This window comes from Sinohyriopsis cumingii, chromosome 6 (genome assembly GCF_028554795.1).
Source record: "Sinohyriopsis cumingii isolate HCF-2022 chromosome 6, ASM2855479v2, whole genome shotgun sequence".
Lineage (NCBI taxonomy): Eukaryota > Metazoa > Mollusca > Bivalvia > Unionida > Unionidae > Sinohyriopsis > Sinohyriopsis cumingii.
The window spans coordinates 92,125,856-92,136,663 of record NC_142966.1 but is presented as its reverse complement, the minus strand read 5'-3'; positions in this window follow the sequence as shown (position 1 = coordinate 92,136,663).

The following is a 10,808-nucleotide window of genomic DNA, read 5'->3' as shown; positions in this document are numbered from 1 at the left end:
ATGATTGTGGTCAGTTTTACGGTCACTATAAAATGTAAAGCGAATTTTGAACCATACAGCTTTTAAATCTGTGTAAATACTTCAAAGCAGAGAAACAGTCAACTTATCACTGTATTAACTTCCGCGGCAGCTGAACAGTTGTGCCGTGTTACAGATTTTCCACAATAAGCATTATACCAGCTTTCGCCAAGTCCACAATTTATTTACAGTAACTGGGCCGCGTGGTGGCTTATATAGCCACCAAGTACATAACCTTGTCACGTGGCTAACCAGACGATGATGTCATGTGAAAGTAGGACAGCCAATTGAAGCGCTCTCGGGCATCTCAGTTGTAACAGCAAATAAACGTTGTTATCCGGCTCTAGTAAGCATTCCATGTCTTACAACACCACGGTAATATGGGGTACTACAAAGCAAAATTACTACGGTCAGAGGGATTTTTCCTATCAAAAGTAACTGCAGCGTGTTTTATTATACTATACTGTATCGTCAGAGTATGAAATCGCATGAAGTGGGACACTGTTCACAACATTTTCGTTTTAATCCTCCTTAACAAACGATAATGACATGTTTACTGTTGATTTATTTAAACATAATTTCACAACAGATACCAGAAACTATATATTTTAACTCGTGACTTCGCCATTCTTTAAAATATAATGTTTTTGGTACCTCACGCTGAAACATATCCGGTTTTAACGGAGGAAAAGAATATATATATATATATATATATATATATATATATATATATATATATATATATATAAAGAGAAAGAGAGAGAGAGAGAAATATATACAACATACAGAACGGGAATTGCTATCCCTGGATTTCTATAGAAGAATGTTTGATAATAGTAGGCAGACCTAATATTTTATACAAATAATACTAGCATACAGGCTAGAGAATTTTTAATTCGTACTCTTCGGAGATTCGAACCCAAGTCCACGGGTGAACGGCATCCATCGCCTTGCATGCACACACAAGCCCATATTCCCTCACGTGTGTGCAGAATGCTTGATAACAGTATGCAGAATTAATATTTTAATACAAATAATACTATCATACAGGTTAGAGAATTTTTAATTCGAATACGAATTTAAAATTCTCTAACCTTTATGATAGTATTAATTGTATTAAAATATTAATTCTGCATACTGTTATCAAGCATTCTTCTATAGGGATCCAGTGATAGTACTTTCCTTTCTGTCTTGTGTATATTTATAATTTTCTATAGTTAATTATATATGCCTTGATTTCTTTCATGGGAATCCGGAATGACTGTGTAGATACATGAGAATTAATTTCTAGGTCGTCATGCGAGTGTGTCTGCCACACACGAGTGCATATAACACCGACTGAGTAACATCATTTTTAGATGATGTGTGCTTAGTCGTAAGGGAATATGGGCTCATGTATGCAGTCTAGGCGATGGGTGTCGTTTACCCGCGGACCTGTGTTCGAATCTCCGTAGAGTACGAATTAAAAATTCTATATATCGTGTAGAATTCCATTGTTGAATTTTGATTTTTTGTGCTTTACAAAAGTGGTTTGGTGGATATAAATGGGTTAATTTGTGGATATAATAGCTACGATCAGCATCTCTTTTAGAACTGATAAACTCCGCAGACTGATAAAGAAATACCCCACATATTTGCTTGCATATAAATGAAGTCAAATGAAAATAAATGTATTCAGTATTGAATTTACATTCCATGCATATTTATCCAAAATGAAATTAACGGTTAAATTAGGTATAATACATTTAAACAATATTTATTCAAGGAAGCCTCGTAACATATTCAAATCAAGCAGTGTTTCGGTATTCATTTGAAAGGTGACAGCTTATTGGAGGATTTGTTAATTTATCGCATTTTTTTTTCTAAAAAGGAGCAGCTTAAACGAAGTATTACGGAATTTTTAAGACCTTGGATGATTTTTAGTTAATTACGAAATGTGCGTTATATTACTATTACATTATTGGATATCGCTTTGGTAAAATATGTATGTCCTATGTAATTTTCTTGATGTTAGCAATTCATTCGATGTCTCACATCTCAACGAACTTAGTATAACTAACACAAAAAATTATTATAACTAACAAAAATGCAAATATTATAACAAAAAAAACCCACTAAATATTATAACTAACAAATAAAATGCGATAACTATCAAAAATACTAATAAGAAGCAGCATCCACAATTTTGACAGGTTGTGTTGTACGGGACCGAACCATTTTATTGGGGGGAGGGAGCAGCACTTTTTTCTTTAAAAAAATTAGGTTATAAGAAAAGAAGAAAAACAGCCCCACCACCACCACCACCTTAAATGCTCCGTACGTTTTGGAATGGGATGATATACACTAATTTCTTCTTGTCTGAATTTGATTTTTTCTCCATATCCTAATTAATCTTGCCGTGAACTATGGGAACTTCCAAACCAAAACACATTTTGTTAATCACTATATGTCTTCATTATTCCTGATGATTATTATATCCTATTAAACACCCAAATAAATAGAATCGTAATTACGTCTGTCTAAATATAACTTTCAGGATTAAATTTATATCTTTGCCCCTGGGCATTTCCCTATAAGAGCAGGAAAACAGGGTATATTATATAACTTAACTCAGTTTGATTGTCCTTGTTCACAAAGAGAAGATCGTACAACAAACATTACTTCGTGACCTGTATAGGCGGTGATTTTTCCGTGTCTTCTCGGTAGTTCCGGTAACTCTCATGACAAGGTAGTTGAGTCTATTGTGCTATAAAACTTAATTGATTGATATTGCTGGGTGGTTTGCAGAGAAGACATTGCATCGTGTCATTTGTCTTTGAAACCCTACGACAGTATCCACTAGTCTCTCTCTCTCTCTCTCTCACACACACACCTTACATGTTACGCCTCTTTTGAGGACCAGTATAGCTGAGCAATAACTTTTCTGGACACATACAGACGTACATATTGCCGATTACACAACATTTTGATATTTGTCAGCAATAGTGTAACATTTCGTTGTTATATTCCTCCTCTTCTCTCTTTTCACTGTTTTTTTTTTCGGGGTGGGATTTTAATGCAGCTGATGACGATGATTGATGATGGCAAGAAAATGCAGTCAATATCATAATATGAGGTCCCCCCAATCTAACCTTCTATTCCTCTCACTCCCTCCCTCTCTCGTCATGAACTTAACGCTACATGATCCCACATTAGGGGACCCATATGACATAGACCAACGAAATTATTGCCTACAATACTACATTTTTACGATCAGCTCACAATGTACAAATTATTAGTTCTACTTCTCTGCCTCCCACTATTTTGTGATTATTGTTGTTGCTGTTTTAGGCGAATAGGAAGGGTGTAGCACTTTGCTGTATCCTTTCTCTACATATTTACACGAGATGTCTAATCATGTCAAAATGTATGAAGACTCCATCTCAAACGGCGGAGGAGAAAGCTGCAAGACACCACGTACAAACTTTAGCACTCGAAGACAGTTAAAAGGCATTTGGAAATCAATAGATTGAGGTGGGTGGGGAGTAATAAGTTACTTTGTAACAGGGACTGAAGTTTTGAATGAAACTTCCTCTTTACTACCTGTTCGGATTCATCATTAGAATGATATAATGTCTTTGTATTACTTAACGATAGCCGGTTTTCGTGATTTTGTTGTTCTTGTAGGGGTTTTCCCGGATTGCGCTGAGAAATGGAGTTAAAATCAAAACAACAACAATAACAGCAACAACAAGATAATGATATACTGAAATCAACTATACAATTTATAATTGTCTCCAACTAGGGGTGGATACAGTAAGGGCTGTAATTGGTTTGGGATGTCTATGCATCCTTTATGGAACCAAGTCATCCGAAATAATGTAATGCAAGAACTTGTACAAGCGCCAACCCTACCTTTCATCCACCCAGGTAAATCCGCCACTGCCTAATGACAGATTTTTGATGAAAGGCAAGTCCCATTAATCTTGTTTACTAGTTTTACTTTACTACCTATAGAGGTGTATATGTAAGTATTCTTGCAAGTGTTTATTTTTGCCCACATGTATAGGGTTTAATATCATTTCATGACGATCAGAAACACATACGTAATAAAAATGAGAAATTTAAAAAATCAAATACTCTTGAAGATATCCAGCCTAATTAAAGTAACCTACATATAATGTAGAATTTAAAAGGTACAGATTTATATGGACTAAAATGTATAAGTAAAATATGTAAAATCCTTATGATATAAGCTTAGAATGTGTTATATAAACCACGTTAGTTTTGAAAAATGCAAGATTTTTGGGATGGTAAACCATAAATTAGTCTTAATCAAAGCTGAGCCATGTTCAACGAACAGCGTTAAATATTATGTACACAAGTTTATTAGAAATTGTAGGTACTTTCTACTGATACAATAATAACAGGATTTATACCACCTTAATGTAGAATATGCATTATAACCGTGTGTGTGTGTGTGTGTGTGTGTGCACGAGCTTTATCCTTTTCTGTGTGTGGTGAATACTATTTGCATATTATATATGATGCTTAACAAAATTGCAATTGATCACTGATCTATGTCATTTATATATTCGAGTAGACGCTGTAGCAAAATGCATTGATCACTGGTAAATCCTTTTATTAGTTCCAAAGATGCTGTAGAAAACGCATTGATCACTGTTTTATCCATTTACACATTTTTGCCTCATTTATCTAACCTGATTGTCTGGCAATTGCTCCACCTTTCTGTCAGTAAATAAACTGACAGACGGACAGGCAGACAGACATACATATTGACGAACCCAAAGAATTATAAAATACATTTATTAGTCTTTTAATTTATGTGTCTAGGAAATATCCCATTTTAAAATAATTCTATATATACCCATGCCACTAAAAATGGCAAATGGTTTTGTAGAGATAAAGAACATGTCAGCATTTTTAAAAGTATGATATCTGGTTCTATTGCTGTACTTAGAAAGAATCAATGCAGCAAAATATATATCAAATCTTTGCATGAGAAACACCATTGAATTTATAATAAGCAAAACGAAAAGACATTGTATGTACCTGTGAGAAATAAATGTGAGAATAAATACTATCAAAGTGATGATTAACTAATTAAGTAGTTCGTGCAGCTTGTTGCTGGCTCATCCATGTATTTTAGGTACTGAGGGTTGACATAAGTCACGTGTCAGTCATAGTATCTGTAAAGTGTCGAATTTTGAAGAAGTAGTGAACCTTAAAGCTGAATGCACTGAGCATTAAAATTTTATCACATTTAAGCCAGAACAGTTTTTGTGAATGGTCACTGCGACCTTTCTTCTTCCCCCACCATGTCAGTGTTAAACTTGAAAGGCTAGAATCTACGACTTATTGAGATTTGACCAGCGCATCGAAACACTGTCCTGAGAAAGTAAACATTTGAGCTACCAACCATAACCGCTTGATAGGAACCCATGTCAAATTATCATTTTGAAAGGGAAATTGATATTTAACGTAGTTCAAAGATTATAGGCTATCCAAAATCTGTCGAAAGAAATGATTATCTTGGGATAATTTAGGAACCGCTGCATTCGATTGGTCAGGGTAAATTAAGGCATACATTTTCAAAGTAATGTGAATTTAAAGTGACGACCTTGATTGAAATTCTTTAGTCCGAAATTCCTGAGATAAAAATCTGTCTCCGAGGAAGCGTAAAAACCAACAAAAGGGACCAGGAGGCTGTCTTGTAAGAAAAGACAAATTTTAGTGCTAGGACATACAATCTCTGAAAGAGGACAGCATTAAGGTACGCAAGTTTAATTTTTCACGTAATTTTCTCTTTTTGATTGTTTATTTTGTGCAAATGTGTTTGACAAGACTATGATCCATATTATGTATCGTTTATTCAGTTTCATGGAAATCTGTTGATGCTAGAATTGTTATGCAATTTATCTCTTTAATTTTATATTTACAAGTTCATTGATATAATATGTGTGGGATTTTACAGGGTTATATGAATTAATTTCCTTTGTATGTTAGGACGATACTGATTATTGTGACTTATCGATAATCTCATATTTATATCTGATTTTGTAATGTTTAAATAATCTTGTAAGTTAGGGATTGCTGTGAGCTAGAAGTTTGTGAATTTCATGCAATAGTAATCGAGCATGTGGTAGCGTAGGTAAAGAGATACGGTACTATTAGATACACCGCTCACTTTTTAATTTATTGTCGGTCGCTGTGAAGCGAGAATGATGATCTATCAGATTAGTTCAGAATATATGCAGTGTTCGGATAGTAGTTATGCTTCTGAGTAACGTAAGTGAGGGAATTTTATGTGTGTATAGAAAGTGATAATATGCACATTTAGGGGTCATTTTGTCCGTTAAGGAAACATCTTTCTGGGAGAAACAGGACAGCCCGAAGACGGAAGTCGGAAGTCTGGAAATAGAAGACTTGTTCAGAATAAAGGACTTGTAGGTCCAGAAACAGATGAAGCCTTCCAAATAGGAAGACTAGAGAACAGGAAGACGTGATACACGGATTACGAGAGGAAGGTGATGTAATCAGTCGTGGACATTGCGTTCTTTTCACCACTTGTTATTATGATGAAATAAAGCCAAATTAGACACTGCTATTAAATTATGTTGACAGACTGAATTGGAGTCGCCGCTATTAATTGTTATTGATTACATTTTGTTATTTTTCTTGTCTAAAGGGCTCTTTTTGCATTATTTCTTCCCAATAGTCTTGCTCAGTTCGCTGTTGATATTCTATCTATCCACTCCCCCCGGGGCTATAAGATCAAGGGAGGTCATCCCCTAGATAACACCAGCCAAATCCAGTTAACCACCCCTTTTACTAAGAGGGCGGCGTTACAGTATATGTCAGTTGATCGTTGTCCTTCTGACTTTGTTGTCCTTCAATGCGTTGTTTCACTGCGTGAATTGGTAATGTCGCGTAACTCTTGATTTTTGATGTGTGAATGGTGGTTTACATAAATGAATTGCGATCTTGTTTCACGTTCTTAAATGCTTTTTACCCACCTCAACCCCAGCGAAAATTGGGTGGGGTGGGGAGTAATGCTGTGCAGTTAATAACTAAGAACATTGCGGGGACATCCTACTTTGCGACAGATTCTAGCCTGTGTTGCAAGTTATTAAACACGAAATTATAACATGAATAAATTAATGACGAATTAAGATGAATTTACCTCTGTAAAACCTTGAATGTAAATGTTTTGAGATTCGGTTTAAACCAGTATCTATCTATCTATCTATCTATCTATCTATCTATCTATCTATCTATCTATCTATCTACCTATCTATCTATCTATACACACACGCAAACAAACACACACATACACACACACACACACACACACAACAACAACAACAACAACAACAACAAAAACAACAATAACAACGCACCAACATACGTTAGTTCATTTACTATGAAAATAATGATCACAGATTCCTTAGTATCCTCTTCAATACAACCGTAGCAGCTCGTCTAGTAGTGATATTGGCTGTCTATGCGGATGTTTAGGAATGAAACTTTGTTCCTATTTCCGTGGCATGACACAGCCAAAAGACGCATTAAAAACTAACAAACATACCACCTTTCCTAACATTTCCCCTCTTGCACTGTGTTGGTTTTAAAATCGATGTATAAATAATGAATCAATGACAACGATCAACCCACAGTTTACTTCGATAATGGGAGATAATTAATTTTTTGGATATCTTATTCTTGCGGTTCACCGAGTACTTTAATGGTAAAGTACTTGAACACCGAGTTGAAAAGATCCACAATACCTGTATGCGTCAAGGTACTCAATACTTAGGTCATATCGTCTAATCAAATGTCAAGGTTCACGCCATTTCTCTTCCTACTGTATATCTGGATAAGGGCTACAGTCCCTATTACAGATCATGATTATCAATAAGAACCGTAATGATGATAATTTACAAATATATCTGATATTTGAAATAAAATATATTTTATCTGCAAATCCATTTTACATTTTCTATGTTTTCTGTCAATATAGATAGCAGTAAAGTTTAAGCTTGCGTAATATCAAGCTAATTCAACACAACGCCCATCCACCCCCAAAATATAACATAAGACAATTTAAACCAGCAACTTGCAAGATATGTAAAGTACATTTACTATATATTTCAGCAAAGAACCACTGAAATTCCTCATCTGTCCAACCAAAGTGAGGCTAATTAGCGTTAGCTGTATCTGATCCCATTCTTTGATTAATTCCTTGCAGACGATTGACACGTGGGTAGAGAGCCCAGAGATCAACTGAAGATCCATTCAAATATAGTTTGGAAAAGGTTATTTGTTCTAACGTCGTCTGTCCATTGGATTGAATATTTTCTGTTCGTCTGTTTACATATATGTACATAGATCGAAATAACACACACACACACACGTACGTACGTACATACACACATACATACATACATACATATGATCAAGCTGAGGCACAAGATATTCCATAGCATACTACAAATAATAAATGAAAAATAAATGTGTCCATTAACCCAGCGAAGTCTAAAAAATTTAGACATACAACTAGAATCTATTTTGATTGTAACATTTTAAGCCGTACCCCCTTGCTGAGGTTTAATCAAATTTTAGTTCAATATAATTCCAAAGTGTAACAATATGTGGGCAATAGGTGAAACGAGATATTTCAGTACAAAAACCGCCTCGTTACTTATAAAAGGTTTCGGTCTTATCACCTGCCAAGGGGCACTTGGTACGAATCGGCGAATGATCGGTCAGAGAAGAAATACTATCTTTGTTTTAGTCCGTAATGAACCTTGATTTGCAAAGCTAATTGAATATGCGCACGTTCAAGACCCTGCTAGACCAATTAGGTAGCTAAAGATGAAATAAATAGTAAAACCATCGAGTACTCATAACCAATTAGTTAATTATTAATATGTAAGTTAACCACAACAGTGAACTATATATCGTAGGGAATAGAAACGCGGCAAACATGAAAGGATTTATATTGCCCGACCAGAGCATCTCTGAACTCTCGAAACGAACCCGATTTTACGATAAGCCTCATAAAATATAAACCGTACCATCCGTAAAATTTGGGTAAAGGCTTTAACAGCAAACAATTTGCAACTTTTCAAAGATTGGTTTTGAAAAGAACACTGTAGATTCATGGCTTGTACGTTTTTAATGTCATTTAATGTCACTTTTCTTTCTCTATTGGTTTGAAAAATAGAAATAATAATGATTATGTTACGTGCAAGTATTTGTTTTCAATTATTGTCTGGAAATATTTTTTAAACTATTTGTTTTATTATGTGTACTTTTACTTTAAATTTTCACTTGATCAATCCAATTTCGATGTAGACAATTACCTACCAGCATCAAAAGTATTTTCATGAGAACTACCTAATTCTTATCATTAGTTTATTTATTGTATGGTCAAATATGTGTTTTCAGCTACTTTACAACACAATCACGGCAAAAAATATACTACCCGAAGAATGTTTCAGAAAAGCTTCGATATGAATATTGTTTTATAATTTGTAAAAAAAACAACAAAAGATTTCGAAAACAAAAGCATATATTGGTTCCATGTGCTGCTTTTCAAAGCACCTTTTTTAATAATAACAAATGAGCACAACCAAAAGACTATTTCTATTTGGCACAGGATGCTGATAAATTCTGTGTCATCTTATTTTGGATAAAACAGATAGAAGCCACACATCACTGTAAATAAATTATTATATATAGTCATTATTGTAGCATAAAAAATGTATTACTGATGTATTTATTGACTTTAATAGACCCATTCTCCATTGTTCATGCAGAGCCTGCAGATGAAATTCGTGTCATCTATGCCAATGTTTCCCTCTTCATGAACATATATTCCAACACAGGATTGGTGGTACCACTGTGAACAAGTGCCACACTGAACCCAGAATATATTTTTAGCCTCATCTTCGAAATTCTCATCATCAGACTCTTCCAATGGTAGATCAGAAGACTTACTCACACCACATATATCAAAATCAGAGCTATATTTCTTTTTCTTTCTTTCTTTCCAGTTTTATTTTCCTCTTTATTCGTGTTTTGTACCATTTTCCGTTTTTCTTTTAGTTCTTGCCTTTTCTTCTCCTCTGTTGTCTTCTCCTCTAACGTCCTGTAAAAATCGTTACATGTTAGTACTCTTGTATGTAACACCAGTTTTGGTCTTCTAGCTTGTGGTTTAACAGGCACTGCAGTGAAGATGTTAGATACGTGTTGAAGTATAAGGATCTCTGCTACCAAGGGATTTATTCCAAGATGACAACCACACACTGATTTCTATGCCCGTAATTCTTCATTAGATGATGAGTTTGCTGATGTGGATGGGACGCATGATGGAATGGGCTGACAATTCACCATTTTCAAATGGCTATTGACAAGTCGTGTCTTGTCGATTGCGTCAGGATTCCACGGGTGAAGACCAGTTTTTCTGAATGCTTCTTTGACCCGATAAGTGGAAAACTGATCAAGGGCATACTACAGCACTAATTGAAACTTCGCTTTATTTAACATATGATTCTTGTTGATGTAGCCAAGGTTAACTGCAATTGAGGTGAATTTTGCTTTCAGTGGACCAAAAATTGATTTGCACATCCAATGGTTGTAGAATGTGGGTTATTTGTGGCGGAAACCACAATAATTCAATTTGATTATCTCGTGCAAGCTTGATGACATCTAGGCTTATGTGTCTGTCATGGTTATCCATGATAAGTAGTACCGGTCTTGCTGATCCACAATGACGTAAAAAAATA